The 20,371-nt window shown below is 40.1% G+C and overlaps 1 long non-coding RNA gene across 1 annotated transcript in view; it reads left to right on the top strand.

The window, feature by feature from the left end:
- Positions 1-19,871, top strand: part of LOC109610606 — a 50,616-nt gene extending 30,745 nt beyond the window's left edge. The window contains exon 3 of the long non-coding RNA XR_002192942.2: positions 19,789-19,871. This is a non-coding gene — a long non-coding RNA (uncharacterized LOC109610606). The remainder of the gene's footprint in view (positions 1-19,788) is intronic.
- The last annotated feature ends 500 nt before the right edge of the window (positions 19,872-20,371 follow it).

Here is a 20,371-nt window from a genome sequence, read left to right as displayed (position 1 = left end):
AAAAAATTATACAACTCTATATTATATTATATTTTACGTTATGTCTCCTTTGTTTTCATAACTTCATTTTACATCATGTCTCTTTCGTTTTTTATAATTTCATTTTACATTATGTCTCTTTTCGTTTCGTAACTTTATGCTTTATTGGAGAGTCGTGCGACACTTGAAAGAAATATCCCGCGATATTTTATACGCGAAAGTAAGCAAAAAAAGCGCGTTTATTTCGTCAAAATTTTCCGTTGCGCACACTTATCTCTATACAAGAGATTCGTTCTTCTCCTCGACTTTCTTGGAGACGATAAATTTCTTTCGCTTCCTATACATGATGGTCCTGTCATGCGACCGATACCGCGGATATAGCGCGTCATACGCGGAGACGCGCGCAAATAAACAAGTGTGCGTACGAAAATGCGCGCGCGCGCGCGCGTGCAGGCGATACTCGGATACCCGCTCAAACCATATTTTATGCAATATGTATTTTATATACATGTATGTGCGCGTACGTGTGTATCTGAGAATATATGTATACGTGGATACAGATACGCGGAGATGTGCAAACATCGACCGCGAGTGAAAGCTTTCGATGCGATGTTTGTCGTCAAAGACGAGCTTTTTTCGAACGAGAAGGCGACTCGCGTGTACGTGACGCGACAAAAGCTCCTGGATTTCCGTGGCTGGGCGCGTTTGGGGGAAATATCACGGGAAATGTCGCGAAACTCGGCGGGACCGCGACTGCGGTTATTCGCTCCCCTCGAATCGTCGAATAATTCCGCGGGATTTTTCAGTTCGTTAACGAGAGCTGCGCGAAATCATCTCGTTTAAATAGACGTAAATGCTGTTTGCGAATGACGGGCACTAAGTGCGTGTACGATAAACTGTTTACCTTCGAACGGGAATATGAAAGAGAAAAAAAGGGGAGACGAGAATCGATCATTTTGATCGCGTGTGATCTCTTGTATGAAGGGAGGTTCTCTCAAATTTTGGCTGAAGTCGACGAGCGCGCGCACACAACGATGCTTTATAAATTTATATATCAAAATGACGCGCTCGGCTCTTTGCTCGCGTAAATATTTGCCGAGTATCTCCGGAGCGGGGGATGAAAATAAATTGCGCGTGACGTGTGCTCCGAGATGGATTTTTCCTTTGATCATCCCCCGGATGCCGCGTAATTGACGTTGTCGCTCGTCGCGGGCATTTCTTATTCATTTGGGGTTTGCGAGTTTAGTGTCTTCAAACCGGAAAGTTTGTCTGTCAATAAACAGGTGCATTATTTAGGCGGTTTGCTGAGCGAAGGAGAGCTGACACTCACGTCTGTCGATTTTCACCGATTCGCGAAAGGATAAAAGCAGACTTTTAAACACTCGTCAAGCAGTGCGACTAGATATCCCGACGACCAGATTCCTACTCGTTGTATTGCGTCCCGAGAGTGCATTCTCGATAGTGACCGGATTTAATTACAGCCGGAAGTCGGAGTAAATATTCCGCGAATCTGCGACCCGCCGTCGGCGAATCCTATGTGTTCGATCGTTTGTCCTCGAGTCGGACATTTGTTTCCGCTCCCGTACGTTTCGCGAAACGTATTAAGATTCGGCGACAAAAACGCGGCGCGTTCGTCCATTTTGATTAACGAGTTCTCGATTAATTTCCTTTGAAAACGCGTTCGCTCTTCTATTGATAAATCGTAATGATTTAGATCCGTGTCAAAGCGGCCTGTGATCGTCTAAATTGTCCATTTATAGTCGTCTAAAAAATTCAATTGCCACACTGAAAAAAATCGTTTGATTCTACCAACAAGACGTATATGATTGAAGGCATTTTCGTTAAATCAAACAAGAATTTCGAGTTACTATGATAAGACTCGATTTTTTATAACTGAAACGTTTAATAGATTTTACTATAAGGATTTGGTTAGTACCCTATAAGACACAATATTCCTAAAATATTGTATAAATATTGTATTATTAACAGTTAATAATATTTATACAATATCATTAACAGTTCACATATCAAATATTATTAACAGTTAATAATATTTATACAATATCCTAGGAATATTGTGTGCTTATAGGGTATTTTCTGGTTGGGTCTATCAAATTTTTTATTACATTAATTTCTTTGCTTGCCTCTCAACTTAACTCGTATTCAATATTTGCCATGAAATGTATATAAAGAACTAGTATTAACATTAAATCCAAAGTATATTTTGTTTCTCTTACGAGCAGTAGTGCCAGAAAGAGAACGCTAGCTCTCTGACTGTGTGTGTTTGAGCTGCATCCTCTTCTTGCATCACTGTTTATCAGTTTAATTTCTAACAAACTGAATTTAAAATAATTTATTCAATAATCTGGATTGAATTTATCCAATAATCTTGTTGAAATTTAGAATATTAAACAGACTTTTGAGATTAGATGGCAAAAATTTTAGATGACTTGGTGCTGGCGAATTTAGTATTATTAACGAAAAAATTTGGTAAATTTAATAGGAAGAAATTAATCAGATTCATCTGATAATTCCTACAAGAATTCTGGTTCGTCCATCTTCCTACAGACATACTGGTTGCAGCTACCAGAATTCTAATTAATGCAATCAGATTTTTTTCTCATGTAAGATTTAGAGATTTTTATTTTTATTTTTATATAAAATCTCCCTCTCTTCTCTCCACAAAAAAATTAAATATATACATTTGATTCACGCATTTTTTTTTAAATAGAACGCATGCCAGCGTGTATCGAGTGGATATTGGAGTGGATAGCAAATCAATGGTCATTACTGACGGTCGCCCTTTAATCCATTTATGGCGGGAGGTACCGAAACCGTGCGCATATACATACGACCCTTCAAAGTGCTCGACAAACAGAGCGGCCGCATGAAAATCTGGGTTAACGCCGAAAGAAGCGATATCAAATGTCCCTTTTCCATCGCGTGTAAACGCTTAAACGGGTCAACGAGAATATAATCTATGATTGGCAATGCGGGGCGCGATTCATCGGTCGGCGCGAAAATTGACGCGATCGCAAAGCGCGTATGTTCGCCATCGTATATCCGTCGCACGCCTCACTTGGCTTCATGGGAAAAATCGATTCCACCTTACGCGCTTACATTCAAAGGGGAGAAATTTCCGGAAATTGGCTGTACAAAGTCCATAGACTCGTTACCGTAATTCCGTTTTATTCGCGCGAGTGCGCTCTCTCTCTCCCTCCCTCTCTCTCTCTCTCTCTCGCTCTCTCTCTTCGCTTAAAAATTTTTTTCACGCTCCCAACGAGATATTCGACGGGTCGGTCGACTGATCCCCCCGAGGAGAACTCGGGGGTGGGAGGGAGGGGGTGGCCTGCCGCGGTACATATCGATCGAGCTAGGATTCGAGAGGTTCGCGTGTCACGGGTCAGGTGGGTCGGAGTCTTCGGCAGGAAGGTGAAGGAGAGAAGGGGTTGTGCTTTCGTTCCAGTTCTCGTATATACCTTAAGTACCGACACCTTCCGGCTCCACCGATACCTGTTTTTTTCTCTTTCCCTTAGCGCGCCTTCTCGTATACATGCCAGTGTTTACGTAGAAATACCAGAGTCCTACATGCGATCGAACGGAGAAAACATCGAGAATCATTTCTCGACCGCAAGTATCATTTCGCGCAAACGTTGTTGAGTAAGACTTACCGACTCTCCCTCCCTCCCTCTTTCGCGCGATAAAAAATCCGTAAGGGATGAAAGTAACAGCGCGCAATCACGAAAGAGTCGATACTAAAGTCAGACGTTATTAAACCCGCCTGTGATTGGATGGTGCTTGTGTGCTCGAAATTTCGCGGAGCTGACCGCGATGTTCTCGATCCGACGTGATTCGCCGGGATCTCTCGCGTGCGATTCAGTTTTGATTTATTAATTTCTCATCACCGACTTCGCGTAGCGCTCGTGTCGTTTTGCGCGATACGATGGTACGCGGCATGTATCTGACATGACATCGACGAATCCTGATGAACATATACATATATCCGGGAGGGAAAGGAACATATACATACATATATATATATATATATATATATATATATATATATATATATATATGTATGTATGTATATGCACGAACAACGTAACCTATTTATACAAATTTATAGCCGCGAGAGGGGGGCGGGGCTGTACTCATCCATCGGGCGATATGTCGGACCGCGATCGAGGTTTCCTACGTCCATCGACAAATTATAACCGTTTCCGATATGCCCGCAGGACTCTCGCACACGGTTGTGTAATTAAGCCATTTCTATATTACACAGAACGAGAGCGGTCCCTCCCCTGCCCCCCCTCCGCCCCTCCCACTTCCCTTCACCTTTTCGTGGCTCGCGCGCGATACGAATTATAGACCGTGGCACCTGAATAAATAACGGGGCCGCCGCCGTCCGACGCCATCGAACACCCCGTTTACTCAATATTTAATCGTCCATTGTACTCGACGCTCGCTTGTATCTGTGTTTCTCGCTTTTTTTTCGGAGACGCGCTCGATCGGATCGGAATAATGATCGTCGAATAATGTAATCGTCGCGTTTCTCGCAAGCGATTTCCACGAAGAGAAGTTGATATCGATATTTTCGGATCGCTATTATACAAAGATTTAAAAAGCGAGACTTATTCTTCATGCGATTCGTGAATTATCTTATTATAACTGAAGCATTTTCTTAATTATATAACCGCGAATAGGATATTATACAGAGTGCCCTGGATTTAAATGTCAAAGTCAGTTTTGAAAGCCGGAGATTGATAAATTAATAATAAGAAAAATTGCTCAAAAAGAATGTAAAATAGTAAAATTATTTATAAAAAAAAGAAACGTTACTAATTGACCCAAGAGAACAGTTGAAAATCGTAACTGCAGTGTATCAAAAATATTATCAGAATAATATTTGATTGCAATACGAGCTGTCAATACTAGATGTAATACTTGTATTATTGGAAGAGGCCAACATTTGAAACAATACTTTCTTTAGAAAAATGAATACATGATAAAAATGGAAACATTTAAAATTTTTTTTTGCGTTTTTTTTTAAAACGAACAAATCTTCAAAATACTTTTCTTTTGATTAATTGATCCTCCACATTTTCAAAATTTTAACATTAAAATTAGAAACACTACATACGAACACATGTCGTTAATAATTGTGCAAAAAGGATGCAATAATTCAAAAAGCGCGATATCTCCTGCCATATAAAAACATCGTAGGAGATTAATAAAGAACGTTGCTAATCGACTCAAAAGAACAGTTGAAAATCGTGGCTGCAATGTATCAAATATTATCAGAATAATATTTGATTGCAATACAAGCTGCCAATACTAGATGTAATACTTGTATTATTGCAAGAGACCAACATTTTAAACAATACTTTCTTTAGAAAAATGAATACATGATAAAAATGGAAACATTTTAAATTTTTTTTTGCGTTTTTTTTTTAAAACGAACAAATCTTCAAAATACTTTTCTTTTGATTAATTGATCCTCCACATTTTCAAAATTTTAACATTAAAATTAGAAACACTACATACGAACACATGTCGTTAATAATTGTGCAAAAAGGGTGCAATAATTCAAAAAGCGCGATATCTCCTGCCATATAAAAACATCGTAGGAGGTTATTAAAGAGGATATATACTTTCGCCCTTTGTTTCTTTTTTTGCGTAATTGTTTCTTATTTAAAATATTTTTCGCCGCTTCTCTCCGAGTTTTGCCGTTACGAGGTGAAAACTTTTCACATTAAGGACGAAATGATCTCTATAATAGTGTTTCCGTCTCGCCGCCTTATCTTCTCTTCATTAAATGCTATCTATGTTTTTCTCATGCAGACTCATTAATCCTATAACAAGGCGCAGCTGATGACGCGATTAGTTTGGCTGCGATACTTGGATAAGGGCCGGCCAGTCGCGGTGTTATTTTGCGCGCGGCCTTAATGCGTTTTTAAGAATATTTTTATATTACGCATCTCGCTCTCTCTTTTGATGACGTTTAGCACTTAATTTTCATTTCATCGCAACACATTCACGAATACATCTTGACGAAAGCTGGCACCGAGCGGAGAGCTTTCCGAAGCGATAAAGCTTTCGAGACAAGTATCCATTATGCAGGGACTCGGATTTGTCGATAATATCGCATCCCTAACTTTTGCCACCTACGGCGGGAACTTTTATTAAATTTACATACCCACTGTGTGTTTTCAGCGTTTATTTAAATTGATATTCCGATCATGCATAGTATACGGGCATTAATACTGTCTCGCGATTGGAGGAACAAAAAAAACAACTGTGATTGCAATTAGTCTTTTCATGTATAATGTAGTGGGACAAAAATGAGATAAATTCGAAAGAATTGTAGCATATGTGTCGTTGACCCAATTGAACACAATTATTATAGAAAAGAATTTATTTTAAATGTATACTTCTACCAATTTTTCGAGTGACAATTTGCTTTAGTCAAATATAATCGTAATTTGTCAAATTAATGTAATGGACGCTTAATTATCGCTCGTAAAACGGCACTAATATAATTTCCCGACAGTTTTAGCCCACTTTTTTAAACACGTGGAGAGATCGTCGGTTCGTGATAATCATACGTGGAATAACGCGATACGAAAAATGCGAGATGTACTAGGGCGTAATCGCGTTGGCGGTGAATTTGGAGGGAAGCACGACGAGTTCTCGTGTTATCGCGAAACCGACAGAAGTTTCCCTCAGAAATGGCTCGGCGGCGATTAAATTAAATACAATCCCGCGAAAATGTACGCGCATAAATCGGCGATACAGAACGTCGGCGGCGACGTGACTGGACTTGGGTGCGCGATGAATTTTCAAGATTTATCGCCCTCCCCCTCCTGCTCCTCCTCCTCCTCCTTTTCGTCGTGGAAGTAACTGCTTAATCGTGTTAAAACCGGAGACAAGAGAGCGAGATTCTCATCGTGAGGAACGCGATCGGCCTTTAATTACGATTCCCTTCCGCTGGTGTCTGGTGATAAAGACGCGCCGCGGTTTTCGGACGCGAGAATGTTGGATTAGGTGTTAGTTTCGTGCGCGCGATTACGCGCGTGTTTCCGTTTCTTGCCTCGAGTACGAGACATATACACGCCGGCAACACGATCTGGCCTTTGAATCGGAATATTGTTCCACCTCAAGGATATTGCGTTCTCGCATTCGGGAGGATTAATACGTCGCTTGCTCCGAATTTCGAGCAAGATTTGCTCCTTTTGATGAAGAGATAATGAAGATCTAGCGAGCGTGATTTAGACAAAGTTCTCATGCTGAAAAAGTAGTCATGCTGAAGAATTTATATCGACGATTTATTCGCGGTCTATGAATAATGTCGTGTCAATATTGTAACTTTGAACTGTAACTTTTCATGGGAAAAATTTGTTTGTACAGCATCTTTTCCCTCCAGGTTTCTTTCCCAAATATTTTGCGATGGAAAAAAATAAATAAATAAGATTATAATAAAATTACATTTGTAATTTTCGTGCAAATTTAACAAAAAATGTTTATAACTCACAATCAGTGTCCAGATGATACAATATTTTTTATCAATATCCTTCCGTTATTATAAGAATAATTGACATGACATTCAGTATAAAGCTAACAATAACTTTGCACGATATAAGCAAGAAAGTGACCTAATTAAAAAACAGTTACCATGTTTAAAAAAGATATGAATTCGAAAGAAGAGAACTAATTTTTAGCTGACGTTGGAACGAGGCGTTCCGCGGAGAATCACAAATGCTCTTTAGAACGTTGTTTTCTCTAAGGAAAAAAAAAGGAAGAAGAAAGCCACGAGCACGCTCTCGGATACACTTCCTTTCGAGGACCACTCAGCGACCGATCGAAAAGGCGTCCCTCTAGATTTCACGGCCTCTTTGCCACTTCCTGCACCGTTACTTGTTCGAGGTATGCCTTGCTCGTCCAACACACCGATGACCCTTCTCTTTCCCAGAGTTTTCCTTCCATTTTCCTCTCTTTGTCCTTATTTCACCGTCGACCTATCTGGTACTCCACTTGGTCTCTCACGATTAGGTGTATCGTGTGTGAAGAGAATTATACATTATATTTGCATCGGGATTCCGCAAACGTTCGCTCGTTGCTTTGATTTTTTTTTAGGCCACATCCTTATTACTCGCCACTGATTTGGCAATTTGACCTGATCCGAGCAATTTCGGGGTCTCGTTGAGACGGTTAATAGCGCGGCTTCTCGCGCCTAATTTCAATTTTCATCCGATCCGTTCAATAATAATAGATGTGCTGTTGCAAAGCACGAGCAATTATTTATCGACAAGGTTGAAAACGCCAGTTACCTTAACGGACGGGACGATTAGAAGGCTTCGAGGCGGCTCGCCTCATCTAAGACAACCTCGAAGAAGCCGCACGTCTCGTACATGTCGATCCGCTCTCGAACGATTAAGGTGGAAACAATTTGCAGGTGCCCAAAACCCCGAATATCTCCTCCTCGAGAGCTCGATCTCTCAATGCCGCGCCTCCGACCGTTATTTATATCCGTAAATTGATAATTAGATTCTGTCCGCACCTCCCCCCTCTTTCCCCGCGCTATCCAGAAAATTGATTCCCCGGGCTGGACGCGCTCTCGTATATTTTTTTCCTCTTGAAACCTTGTCTCGTCGCTGGGGCGAAGTTCCTGATTGGCGAGTCCTGGCATTTGCGGATCAATGGCGATTTAATTAAAGATTATAGCTCGACGAAAATTAAGATTAATCGCGTCCCCCTCACTCGCAGAAGGGAGGAAAACGTGAGTGGCTGAAGAGCATGGGGGAGGAGGATGAGAACATTTCGCTTGGCGATCCCGTTTGGCCAACAGCCTTAATTATACGAAGAGCGACCGGAGTCAACGTCGTCGACAACGTCTCGTTGAGGCCCACCAGGTCAGGCGAAACGAGGTCGAGGACAAGAACACACTAGTGCGTAGTGCGGTTGATGACTCGAGTACTGAAGTCCGCTGCTCGAAAAAACGAAAGTGTTTCTCGAAGAGGGTCGAAAACGGCTGTACTAAGACAATAATGTCTCATAATCGAGTACGTAATCGAATATCCCCGTGCAATTAAATTATTTTCGTACAAGAGCGCGATTTTTCACGTATAATTTTGTCGAGAATCGAGCGAATATTAAAACGTGAAACGCAAAAAATAATATTAAATTCTGTAAATATTTTGAACGATTCTTTTTGGCAAAAAACTGAATGAAAAATGCTGAAAATTTGAATTTTTCTGATTCATGTCTGACTCTTTTGTTACAGTCTGACTTTGTTCACTTCACGTATTGCATTATACGCGTTAATATACGGTCTGATAAAATGGGCTGAATATATTATACAATATTCTACGTAATTAATTGCCTGTTCATGGATAACTGGATTTCGATAGCACCGACATGTAAAACCGATGGTCGCCGTTTGTGAAATCTGTGCCGCACTAATTCTGAATATTTGGTCGTTAGTTGGATAGCCGTGTTTGTGCAAAAATTGTAGATAACGCTCGTGAAATATTTATTCCATATATATTACAGTTACAGATATATATATATATATATATATATATATATATATATATTATTATAATAACATATATCTCTCTCTTTGCGAAATATTAATAATCGGTGCTGAAAACAGCGATTTATTTCAAAATATGTTTTTTTAAATTTCTTTTAAATTAGCATAATTAAATAATTAAAAATAATCGTTTCATGTTGAAAAGTAATTAATTGTAAGACAAATAGCATTTAATATAAATTTGAAATCGATGTTGAAAATGTATCCAAATGATTTGATGCCGTATCAAATTGAAACGATAAGCCGAATAAAATTAAATAATCGAAATTGATCTTCTAAAAGCCAATTGTTACTAATTTGAAACGAATCGATAAAGAGACTGCATTCATAAGGTAGGAATCAACGATTGAAAAAAATATACATCAATTTTCCGAGATAAAATTATCGTTAAATTATCGATAAAGTAAAGTAAAGAGAATATTTCGCATGCGATAGCAAAACGATCGTAAATTTTACAACAGGTTATTCAGTCGCGGGTCAGTGCATTCGGTCGCAACTTTTATAGTGTCGCTGGTGAAATCTCCTCCGCTCCTCCTCGCTCAGTGGATTTGCTTTTATTTCCCCGCTAGTCGCTCACGGCAATAAACAACTGATTTCCCGCGGAGAATCGCACTTGACGCTATTAAAGAGACAACGACAATCGCCGTGTCTAATGACATTTGCTCAACCAACAGCGAACATTTGCCCACATCGCTTTACGACACACAGTAGAATACGATTTCACGGTTTTGTTTACGGACGCGACGCGCGCGGACAAACTTTCCGAGACAGGAATAACACATTATTTTTACAGTCAATATTATTTTTCATTGCCCCTGTATTTATTACGCGCGTTGCCAAAATAGCTAAAACAGTTATCGAGATATTTGTCGCATTTCGTAAATTTTATTCGATTATTTTTATCCACGCTTCTCGTTATATATATGTAAAGTTCCTCAGAGATATCATGAATTTGCGCTGGGTTTACGCGAAAGATCTAATATTCTTGGATTAAGAGTATATTTTAGCAGCTACGGCGATAAAATGGGCAATACGCAACACACGCAGTGAAAATGATTTCTTGCAGGAAGTTAGATAGCCGTAAAAGTCGCGTAAATCAGGTCATAAAAGATTTATGATAAATTATTATTAACCTCAGATTTATAGCCTACATTAGCTGGCTTGTTTTCAGACACAGGCGTTTAAATCTGATGAGGCTAATGAAAAAAAAATGAATTTTATGTCGCTACTAATTAAATCGTGATTACTATCGCATGTGCTGTTTTCAGTTCACTTGAGTAAAACGCGTGTATTTATCTATTCAAGACGAGATTACGCAGAAACCGCAGGCGAGTACACATAAAAAGTACACATAATCGAAAAAATAGCCGCGTTTTTTGCGCATGAAACAAACAAGCTTTTGTGAGAATTTTAATTAATCGTTTGCTCTTGTACGGATATGATAAAAATACAAACAAGCAAATTTTACGCAATTCTAATGTCATGTTGCTGTCCATATTTTACGTATTCGATGTATTCATGAATTTGATCATTTAATTTCTTCACTATCCGCACCAGAATCTGATTTAACGTTGAATATCCGATCGAAATACCGCGACACAATCTTTGGGAGTTTGTCGAACAAGTTGCAAAAAAATTCACTCTTCAAGTTCGCAAACTTTTGGAGACGCAGTCTCTTCAAGAGCGCGAAGAGTCGAGAAGAAAGATTCGTTCGGTCGTCTTATTCGCGAGGGACGCGAGTTGATCGATCAGACGTCGAGACTCGTGCGAGCCGTGCGATAATCGATATTTATGAAATTTGTCAATTTACAATCAGCGCAATAATTTCAATGATGGTAATTTGGACTAACGTGCTCGTTACGGGAAAACAGCGATTCCGGATAACCGTGACACGAGAGAGTGAAACACGCTCGTTTTTATCGCATATCGTTCGCGATATCGTATTACAAATGAAACGAGGCTCGTTATAAATGATATTCGAAGTCATTCGAATTCGCTGAATAAAGAGTTCCAATTACAGACATATTTATGCAGATGCGGTTGACGAATTTCGCGATACTATTCGCCTGTCCTGCGCCTGCACGAGCTAAATTATATTTTATAATGCACATTGTACTGAATATGTAATGTGTGTACATAAAGTTAAAGCGGAAGCGCGCGATAAATCTGATACAATACAATACAACGAATCAATTATTAACAAAACAAACATATTCCGTGCTTTATATTAGAGACGCGTAAAACAATTATTGTCTTGTTCCTTGCGACGCGACCGTATTTTTCAAGTTTCATTTGTTTTTTACATTTGTGACTGAAAAGAGGTTCAGTGGTTTCGCTTGCTCTTCTACTAAGAATTGCTCGGGAGATTTGTTCGTGCCGTTTCCGGGTTCCTTATCCTCGCGTTTCATCTGCACGCATCGGATATATATCGTTGTACTCCACTTAAATCGAAAAACTTTGCCACTTGCGGGAACGGAGTAGGCAGACTGAATCGAAATAAAATGATAGCCGTGCAGATGCCGAGTCGGGATTAGAAACCGCGCTGGATTCAAGTGGCGTGAGGAAAGATAGGAAGAAAGATAGAGAGAAGGAAGGAAGTAGACTTTGGAGGTTTAAAGCTCCCCGAAAACGAAAGGCAAGTTCGCTCGCTTGAAGGATTGCGTTCTATAATGTTCACGCACTGAGAAAAATCGTTTGATTGTATCAACAAGACGTATATGATTGAAGGCATTTTGGTTAAATCAAACAAGAATTTCTAGTTATCATGATAAGACTCGATTTTTTATAACTAGAATGTTTAATAGATTTTACTACAAAGATTTCGTTAGTATTTTCTGGTTGGATCTATCAAATTTCTTGTTACATTAATTTCTTTGCTTGCCTCTTAACTTAACTCGTATTCAATATTTGCCATTAAATGTATATAAAGAACTAGTATTAACGTTAAATCCAAAGTATATTTTTTTTCTCTTACGAGCAGTAGTGCCAGAAAGAGGACGCTATCTCTCTGATTGTGTGTGTTTGAGCTGCATCCTCTTCTCGCATCACTGTTTATCAGTTTAATTTCTAATAAACTAAATTTAAAATAATTTATACAATAATCTGGATTGAATTTATCCAATAATCTTGTTGGAATTTAGAATATTAAACAGACTTTTGAGATTAGATGGAAAAAATTTTAGACGACTTGGTGCTGGCGAGTTTAGTATTATTAACCAGAAAATTTGGTAAATTTAACAGGAAGAAATTAATCAGATTCATCTGGTAATTCCTACAAGAATTCTAATTCGTCCATTTTCCAACAGACATACTGGTTGAATCTATCAGAATTCTAATTAATACAACCAGATTTTTTTCTTAGTTGCAGTTTAATTTCTAAACAAACTGAACTTAAAATAATTTATTCAATAATCTGGATTGAATTTATCCAATAATCTTGTTGGAATTTAGAATATTAAACAGACTTTTGAGATTAGATGGAAAAAATTTTAGACGACTTGGTGCTGGCGAGTTTAGTATTATTAACCAGAAAATTTGGTAAATTTAACAGGAAGAAATTAATCAGATTCATCAAGAATTGGTAATTCCTACAAGAATTCTGATTCGTCTATTTTCCAACAGACATACTGGTTGAATCTACCAGAATTCGAATTAATGCAACCAGATTTTGTTCTCAGTGCAGTTTAATTTCTAAACAAACTGAACTTAAAATAATTTATTCAATAATCTGGATTGAATTTATCCAATAATCTTGTTGGAATTTAGAATATTAAACAGACTTTTGAGATTAGATGGAAAAAATTTTAGACGACTTGGTGCTGGCGAGTTTAGTATTATTAACGAGAAAATTTGGTAAATTTAATAGGAAGAAATTAATCAGATTCATCTGGTAATTCCTACAAGAATTCTCATTCGTCCATTTTCCAACAAACATACTGGTTGAATCTATCAGAATTCTAATTAATGCAACCAGATTTTTTTCTCAGTGCAGTTTAATTTCTAAACAAACTGAACTTAAAATAATTTATTCAATAATCTGGATTGAATTTATCCAATAATCTTGTTGGAATTTAGAATATTAAACAGACTTTTGAGATTAGATGGAAAAAATTTTAGACGACTTGGTGCTGGCGAATTTAGTATTATTAACCAGAAAATTTGGTAAATTTAACAGGAAGAAATTAATCAGATTCATCTGGTAATTCCTACAAGAATTCTGGTTCGTCCATTTTCCAACAGACATACTGGTTGAATCTACCGGAATTCTAATTAATGCAACCAGATTTTTTTCTCAATGCGTAAACCGGAATGCTCTTGAAAAAATTCAGGGAACTAACCACTTGATCAATCTGTCAAATAAACGTTGATTATTGCTATAATTGGGGACGCGGATCGATGTTGAAGTCGCGTGAGAGAGATTCGACACTTCCCTCCTGAAGACGCGAAACCCATAAAAGTTATCGCTCGCGTAGCCGAGCTAATTACAAAGACATTGCGTGATATTACATCATTGCCAAGGGCGCGGTCGACGCGATGCAGATTCTTATTTCTGTTTTTGCTCGGCCGGCCCCGTCCATTATTCACGCGACTTATCTTCTCGTATGAAAAATGCGCGGATAAAAAACGTATGTTTTTTTTCACTCGCCCCCAAAGCTCTCGCAATATATATATGTGAATAATCGGCAAATTTTGCGTGCGTGTTCCCTCAAGAGGTTAACTAATTAATAGACTAATTACCGTTCCGACCTGATGAAATTTTGCCTTTATCGGTGTTGGTAATTTTGGCGAGCGAACTAATGAAATTTCTCTTAATATATCGCGCATAATCATTGATTTCTGTTGCGGAACAAATCTGCGGGAGCTATTGATACAACGCCAAAGTGAAAGGTAATTAATTAAGTCGTGTTTGCAGAACTGTTCGCTGATTGATTGCGTGGTCTTGCGTGGAATTGGTTTACGCAATTATTTTGCGGCAAGAAATTTAATGCGCAATCGGATTCACTCGCTACGCCGTCACACATTTTCTTCTTCATAAATTAGACCTAAAAGACCTTTTCCGTATCGCGTAAATCAAATATATGTTATAAGTTTTCCAGAAATACTTGCCGATTCAAACGAACCAATATATCGTTATCGAATAAAATGACCAGCAGCGAAATCTTCATTTTTGCGAAACGCAGTCGTGGTCTTTATGCGTACCCTCTCGCGGCTAATAATGGCGTAAACATGGCGGATGGCAAGTAAACGCATGAGAAAAGTGACGCGAAGTGAGTTTGCCGCGACGGTATCATTAATCAAAGTTGCGCCCGAGTGCGAGCCGGGGCAAAAGGTTGGAAATTATCGAACTTGCCGAGCAAGAGGGCCGACAGCATCGTTTGCGGTATCGACACGTCCATCGATCCCGTTCTGCGAGGAGAGCGAAACAATTTGGCGAACGTAACGCGATCGCGTTACGAGGCCTCGCCGTTTTCTAATCGGATCACGCTGGATGTCTGCTTCGAGGTCTATCCCTGGTACAGTGACTGGGTGAGAGAGAGAGACTCGGCGCGAAAAGAATCACCTACGACGCCAAGAGTACCAACGCGTAGAGCAGGTGTGACACACTCTCGAGGCCGAGGCGCGCAGCGTTCAACGTTTCACAGCTACTTGCCGTGCGACGCTTCCTTACGACCGGTAGAGAGCACACGTACTTTCGTAAATGCGTTTGCATGCGGTGCCAGATGATGCACGGCGACTCGCACGATTATGTGTATATCGGTGTATTCTTACCAAGAGATGACTCTTGTGTGGACGATTTATTAGACCTTGGAACGCATCACGTGGTTGTTTCTCGTTGTAATTTTGCATGTTGTTGTTGTTATTTATTGTATTCTGTCCCAAAGACTGGAATGACTGCCTGCCTCGCGTTTCGTTTATCCCGAAGCATGCCCTCCTTAGATGTATTTGTGCCTGCGGAACGTCAGGGTACATCATTTTCATCAATTTTATGCGATGCGTACGCGATTTCCTTGCGTTTCCCATATTATATATATATTTTTAGTACGTTTTTCACAGTAATCGATAGCCATTTAATACGTGTAAAAGCTGTTTTTCTTTTTTTATTCAGATCAATATTTATCTCGCCGACGATTTGACATTTTGTCGCATTGCGCTTTGCATTCGGCTTGTGCGCGATTTTCGTTTGCCGAGAAATAAAATGCGGAAAGGAAAGCAAAATGTAATGGCGTAAAGCGACAAACTGCGAAGTAGCTTCGTGAAATAGGGCGTAGTTGTATAAAGCGCAGTCGCGTAGACTCTTTTCGCACGAAGCAATTTTCAGTGATGCTACGTCTGTCTCCGCGGAAAATTGTTCGAAAGTAGAGGGCTGTATAAATGAGAACTTTCAGACGGTGAGCCGTCTTAAGTGCACAGCGATGCAACCTGAAACTGATTCGTGCAAAAAGGCGCTTATTAGACGTCGTCGCATTTAATGTCTGATCGTGTATACCGGTGTTGTTTCACTCAACTTGAGCGATCAAAGATATATTAGTGCCGGCATGTGTCTGCCGTAAAAAGAAGAATGATATTTTACTTTGATATGTATCGGTTTATCGATTTAATTTCACCATTTTTCGATTCCTTGGCAAAACCTTATCGAAAGGCAGCCAAGCGTCCAGCGATGATTACACATAGATGATTCAAGTTTTACGATAATTATTGCATATTCTCTTTTCGTTGGTTTCATTTCTGATACTAGTATTTGCGAACGAATAGCTGTTACATTAATAATTCAACTTGCCTGGACGTTCTTTCATCACGCAATCAACACTCAGATATGGAAATTTTCATAATGCTGCAGTTTTGCAGAAGGTTACGTTTGTCACAGACACGACAGCTTTGGCATGTGTGAATGTATTAAACGCAAGCATTTCAAGATTTCGAATTTATTTTATTTTTTTTTTGTACATGTCACTTACAAAATTACATGGGTGATCACATGCTGATCGTTAGGTACGTTTCCTCCAAGTAAGCTTCCGATAAGGAATAATTGTTTCCCCGCAATACGACATTTATACTTTCGGTCTTGAAACTTTGGAGCGTCGACGAAGGAAGAGAGGGAGTGATCAAAGTCAAATGTCTATTGTGCACATCCCGTCTTCTCTTTGCCGAGCATCCTCACTCGGTTAACATCGAATTAGTTTTTTTTCTTCTCGTTTGTCCGCCAGCTCGTCGCGCTTCTCGTATTCTCGCCCTTTTTCCTACTTTGGCGAGTATCAACTTCTCTCTTTCTCTCTTCTTCCTCATCTCGTTTCTTTCTCTCTCTCTCTCTCTCTCTCTCTCTCTTTCTCTCTCTGCCTCTGGCACGAACTAGTCGAGGCAATAAGATGAGAGTACGAGAGTACGCCACCTGTTTCCAAGTGTTATGAGACTTTCGGTCACGCCTGTGTCTCTTCACGTACACTTGGTAACTACATATGTAACACACAGCGCGGACACGGGAACGCCGCACATTTAGAATCTCCCGCAACCTTCGCTGCACCTCCGTTAACACCAACTTCCGCCCATCTACCCCATCGTCACCGCACTTTACTCCCGTAGTAGAATTCCCGAGATTATGTTGTGTGTGCGCGCGCCAGAAGCTCCCTTGTGACCGGAACTTTCTACTTCCGACGTAATCACTGCCAACTGTTCCGGGAAGAATCTTGATTAACTTTTGTTGGCGATCATCGGCCAGATTCGTTTTCCACCTCTTGTCTTTTCCGTTTCCCGTTTCGATGTTCCTCGCTTTAATTTCACTTGGGAAGGAAATATCCGTCAGCGCTAGAAATTCGAAATGCGTAAGCGGAAACGTTGGAGGTGTGCGTGTGTGTATGTGTGCTGTGTGTCTTTAAACGCAGGTAAGACTTCCGAGTTTAAGATGTCGCGCACGCACAGCTGTTCTCGTAACATTCAGCGAAGTCGTCCTACCGGGGGAGCATGGAACAAGTATCGATCGTCGCGCAGTTGTAACCAGCTGTGCGCACGTATTTATCGCCGGTGTCTAAAATCTTGAGCCTGATTTATTCTCCGCGAGATATATATATATATATATATATATATATATATATATATATATATATACGCGTTTCCCTTGAGAGATCGCACTTAGCAATTTTTTCCTATTTATCATGTCGCGTAACCAGTTTGCAGCGAGATCATTTCGACGACAACGTTGCGTTAAGTTCCAGCAACAGCCATTTTTCTTATCGCCCGTAATTTTCTTCCGAGGACACGTAATCCACTTTTAACGTACTTTTTTTAATAACTTTCCAAACGACGTACACAAACGTTTAGCCCCGACCTTTGTCCGATATCTTGTTTCTATTTGTGTCTCCCCCTCGCTATCGAGAAACAATTCCGAGATAATCGCGAGAGGTCGCCGAGAACTTCACCCTCTCTCGCGATGCTCGTCGTGGAACGTTCAATTTTTCGACGAGAGGGCTTCCATCCGTGCGCTTTGCCGTTATCTCGGTGCACCACTTACACAATGGGGCATTTATCCATCGACTTAGCCCGCGTATATAAGTTACCGCCATCGTAGCGATAGTAATACGCTTCTCTGTATGAACTACCGTAATGCCGAGTGGAACAAAGCATAGCGGCAGCGGCGAACGGATGGAGAAACTTAATCTTCCGGCGAACGCGTTCCGCAATGTAATGAATGCGAATAATACAGAAACGGTAAAAGGTACTTTCTCCCGTTATCAGAGTCTCTTATCGCGGTCGCCTGTAAATTAGAAACTTGTTGTATTACCGCCGCGTTTTGCGGGGCGGATCGCACGAGGGAGGAAGAAGAAAAAAAGAGACCGGGTAGTAACGAGGTTTATTTTCGCGAAAAAAATACGATAAACGCACAAATCATCGATACCGAGAGGGAGAGATACCATGCATCTCTCTTTCGTTTTCACCCCCCGACGATATTCATCTTTGATACGAGAGCGAGCGATGATCGTTTTACGCGCATCGGTAGGAAAAAATAAAGTTTCCGGACGCGTACGTTCGGAAATAAAAGACACGATTTATTATGCGATATATTTCGCGAGCTCGCGTACGAACCGTGTGTAAACCCGACGTGTGTGGAGAGTAGTGGGACATCACGTGTTTACATTCTTTTTTTACGCGCGAAAGAGTAATTAGAACAAGCCAAGGCCTTTGCATGTCAAACCGAGAGGAGGAAGGAGATTATCGATTCGATATTCGCAGGAATAAACGTACAGATAAAAACAAACACACGTTACACATTCTCGATACGTTACGTAATCGGGGAATTAATGTCGTCAAATAATTGCTCGCGTTTTTATTTCTCGCGAGGAAGGCGCGTTAATTTGCGAGATACTTTTTCCAATTGAAAATTACAGGATCGAAAATATTCGACGTACAGATTTATCGTCATGTACGACGCGATAACTCCTTCGCGTGTAACTCACCGTTTTTTGTTTTTCACGCGCGGCACTTTTTGTCGCGTCTGATTAAAGACTCGCACGAGCGCGTCGGATTTTGAGAGCTGGGTTAAACGCGACCGATTTGCGGTCGGCTATTCGTCAGTCGATGGCGCGCTTTCGATAGCGGCTAATCGCGGGCGAAAAAGCGGGTGCAAACTTTATTTCGCGCTCGATGGCCACTACAATGTAACCCTCCTCCTCCCCGATCCTTCCCCCTCCCACGCAATTCGCGATCGCATACCTCCACCCGGCCGTGAAAAAAAAGTATAAAGCAGACTGCGTATCTCTGCAGGGGTGTCAAACGGGAATATTTTTGTTTTGCGAATCCGATCGGAGTTTCGGGCAAAAACGTTTGCAATTATAAGCAAATATACGCGCGTATCGATCGCGCCTCGAATCGAACGCTCGGAACCGACCGTCGCGAATTCGAGAGATTTGTTTATTATCGGTCTTTATTTTCGCGAATGCCATATCTTTATGATATACGCAACAAGACAGAGGAGACACGTACGAGAAATATCGACACCGATTTATCGTCGCGACAAACAACTCGACTCGCGAAAGAAGGGATATCGACGATAAAATTCGCGTCGACGCGTTTGACACCCCGAGAAGATAGTCGATTCTCATCGCACCTTTCTCGCCCTCATGTGATATCTACTGTAACAATATCGTCTGTCACTCATTAAAAGTTCAGTAGTTGTTTCTTTTTGTTCTTCTATGATTTCTTATGATTTATATATGTTTTTGTTACAGGGGTCCCGCGAACATTTTCGGCTAGGCCTTACCGAGGAGGTTGGTTCGTTTGTTTGGTTTGCAATTAGGATTAGTCAGTAGATTTTTTTCTCTAAAAGCCCTAGTCCTTTTCCTTTTTCTTTCTTCTTCTATCTCACGCGTATAGACTTCGCTTTTACATACATATAATATATATACTCGTCTATCTTTCCCCTGTATACTTATTACTTCTATCTATCTATCTATATCTATCTCTATATTATATATATATATATACATATCTATCTATCTATATATCTCTCTCTCTCTCTCTGTCTTTCACTATTTACCTTTTCCTTTATTCTCTTGATGCCTCGATCGTCGCTCGATTAACCATGCTAACACCAATCACCACCTTTGATCGTTACTAATCGTAGCATATATATCTATACATACGTACATGCAGACTCGATCCTTGCATATGTGTACTTAGACTCACACGTATCAAGTTGTATGTATACGCATATATATGGATATGTGTATATCCGATTTATTATATATATCGATTGATTTTTCGTATCAAACAGTGTGTGTGACGCCACCACCACTTCGACTCGATTGACAC

The sequence above is a fragment of the Camponotus floridanus genome, unplaced genomic scaffold, assembly GCF_003227725.1.
Source record: "Camponotus floridanus strain SB8 unplaced genomic scaffold, Cflo_v7.5 scaffold69, whole genome shotgun sequence".
Taxonomy (NCBI): Eukaryota; Metazoa; Arthropoda; class Insecta; order Hymenoptera; family Formicidae; genus Camponotus; species Camponotus floridanus.
This window is presented reverse-complemented; position numbering and strand designations above follow the sequence as displayed.